Source organism: Mustela nigripes, chromosome X (assembly GCF_022355385.1).
Source record: "Mustela nigripes isolate SB6536 chromosome X, MUSNIG.SB6536, whole genome shotgun sequence".
NCBI classification, from domain to species: Eukaryota; Metazoa; Chordata; class Mammalia; order Carnivora; family Mustelidae; genus Mustela; species Mustela nigripes.
This window is the reverse complement of record NC_081575.1, coordinates 86782283-86785686: the sequence shown is the minus strand read 5'-3', so window position 1 is coordinate 86785686 and position 3404 is coordinate 86782283.

The window sequence follows — 3404 nt, the reverse complement described above, 5'->3', positions numbered from 1 at the left end:
TTGGGCTGAATCCTTGGAGTATTTGTGGTTTGGCCCACTTCAGAAGTTCATGGTTCCTCCCATGAGGACATGCATAAGGTCCACCTCCTTAAAGGCCTCCTGGCTGCATTTGAAAACCCCTTGATGTCTATGGCCATACCACCCTGAATGCACCCAATCTCGTCTGAAAACCCCTTGACATAAGACACCCCATTTTGGGGCACCTGGGTGGCTCAGTGGATTAAGCTGCTGCCTTCGGCTCAGGTCATGATCTCAGTGTCCTGGGATCGAGCCCTGAATCGGGTTCTCTGCTCAGTGGGGAGCCTGCTTCCCCTTCTTTCTCTGCCTAACTCTCTGCCTACTTGTGATCTCTCTCTCTGTCAAATAAATAAATAAAATCTTAAAAAAAAAAAAAGACACCCCATTTCATTCCCCCTTTTACACAAGTAACATGAGGTATTTGCTAATTCTGAGAGACTTTATATGATCCTTATCTGGTTTAGAACTGTGTATTCTTGGAGCCGGGGGGGGGGGGGGGGACAACTATTGGGATAGAAAATAGACTGTAATTGCGAGAAGCCAAGAATGGGAGAAGCAATGTGACCATGAAGGGGCAGAAGGGAATTTTGGGGAGTGATGGAAATGTTCTGTATTTTAGAATAATGGTGGTTACTATATGCACTTGTCAAAACATACAGAACTCTACAATAAAAGGGTGAATGTATGTATGTAAATTAGACCACAGTAAACCTGGGGTGGGGGAGAATGAGTTCTAGGGCATGGCCAGTGTCCTTTAGGACCTATTACCTTGAGACTGTGTGTGTGTTGGGGAAATGCTTAGAGATGTGAACTAATACAAGGATGCGATTTTTGGGGTAATATGTATTTCTATGAAAGGCAAGGGGTTAATGGGATGAATTGTGGCTATGACTTGAATTCTGGATGGGAGCTATTATTTCCTAATGTTTTAACTAAAATTCTCAAATTATTAGAAAGTCAGCAAAATGGAGTGAATAAGGGTCTGGCTTCTGGAACCAGACTGCCTGGGTAGGAATCCTAGCTTCATCCATCACTAACTGTGTGACCTTTGGCAATTTACCTATTAGAAAATGACACAGTGGGTCACCTGGGTGACTCAGTTATTGGGCATCTTCCTTTGGCTTGTGTCATGGTCCCAGGGTCCTGGGGTCGATCCCTGCATCAGGCTCCCTGCTTGGTGGGAAGCCTGCTTCTCCCTCTCCCACTCCCTCTGCTTATGTTCTCTCTCTCTCTCGCTGTCTCTCCCTCTCTGTCAAATAAATAAATAAAATTTAAAAAAAAGAAAAGAAAATGACATAGTAGTTTGTAGCCAGCTGTATCAGCCAGCCAGTAAGAAGGTAAGTATTGTGGATATTTTCCTAATTAAGGCAGTGAAAAAAAAAACATACCATGGGGTGTGTGGGTGGCTCAGTCGGTTAAGTGGCTGACTTGAGTTCAAGCCATGATCTTGGGGTCCTTGCATCAGGCTCCACACTCAGCAGGATCTGCTTCTCCTTCTCCCTCTGCCGCTCCCCTGCTTGTGCACATGCTCGCTCACACTCTCTCTCTCAAATAAATAAAGTCTTTTTAAAAAATAAAAAAAAATTAAGACCATATAAAAAACCATATTGTTTGAAGTTAAAAAATAACACTAATCAAACTGACTAAATGTTAGGTATTCTTTTAAGCATTTTACATGGGCAAATTATTGAATTCTCACAACAACTCTATGATAGGTACCATTATCATCTCTTCTACAAATGAGGAAGCTGAGGTGTGGCATGAATAGGCACACTGCCAATGGTTACTGAAAGGGTCCGTAGACAAAAGGACAAGACTGATACAAAGCGAAGGTCAAGCAAAGCTTTATTTTGCGCCAAGCATCGAGAATTTAACTGACCGGCCAGGGCCGTCTCTTGCAAAGAGGCGACCCCTCCCAGTCTCACACACTAACTTTTATAGAGTAAAGGCCATGTGGTTGAGCCTGGCCACACACAGGTAGCCAATTGAATTACAATTCACCCCATGATAGTCATTTAATTCAGTCTATGACCTTGGCTGGAATCGGAGCCTTTCTCTGGCACCAGATAGGCGGGGCTCACACTCCTTGGTGGGTAATAGGTGCGCTTTCCCTTGATTGGACGTTTCCACCTGGCCTGGCTCATCCTTGGCCGGTAGGGAGGTAATACCTCCGCTTTTACTGATTGGACGTTTCCACCTGGCCTGACATGTCCTTGTATGTGGGCTCCGTTATCAGGGGCTGGTCAATCATATTTTACCAGTTCTGTTTCTAAGTGCTTTTCTCTTGGGGGGAAGGGGCAGGTTCAATCTAAGTTTACTGCCTAAACAACAAAATGGCTCGCTCTGGCTAAGTAGGCCCTTACGGTTACACAGGGACTGACAAGGCTGGGATTCAAACCCAGGCAGCCTGGTTCCAGAAGACAGCCCTTATCCACTTCACTCCACCGCCTTTCTAATAATTAAAGAATATTAGTTACAACATGAGAAAATAATTGTTCTCATCTAGAACTCAAGTCAAGTCTAATTTCAGGGTTTAATTTTAATAACCGAAGGGCAATGTTCTCCTCATCCGCATCCAAAGTGTGGATTAATCAAGTTCACGTTGTTCATTTCCAGTCACATTACATCAAACAGCACAGGACTCCATTTTTGATAAGGAAGTGAAAGATAAGACAATATTTGGGAAGAAAAGGCAGCAATTTGTTTGTGGAAAGGTCAAAAAGCAGACTATGTCCCAATTTATTAGGAGTGTCAGCTAGCTATAGGACTGTTCTCTCCCCCCATCTGGCTCACTACATGACTTTTTCATAGTCGAAATTCATCGCATTAGCCCTACACGTCTTGAGACAACATCAGGTTTTCTTTCCTTTTTTTTTTTTTAAGATTTTATTTATTTATTTGAAAGATAGAGATCACAAGTAGCCAGAGAGAGAGAGGAAGAAGCAGGCTCCCCGCTGAGCAGAGAGCCCCATGTGGGGCTCGATCCCAGGACCCTGGGATCATGACCCCAGCCCAAGGCAGAGGCTTTAACCCACTGAGCCACCCAGGTGCCCCCAACATCGGGTTTTCAAACTGCAACCCGGTAGCAAAAGCCATGACTACCACACACAAAAAGTCCTCAGCTATATGTTCCTTGCCTTGGGTTTTATGTAAGTGAAAATCTGTAGAAAATAAATCCATTTGGATACTGTTATTTACTTATACACTCCCTTGTTCCAGAAAAAGGAAAAAAGATATGGGTTTCTTTCTCAAAGTCCATAAACGCACACATTTAAAAATCTATATCTTCTATAATTTTATAATAGATGATGTACTGACCAAATAAATACGTTACACATTAGAATTCATATTGGGCATACATTCATCTTCAAGCTACAATCTCTTCC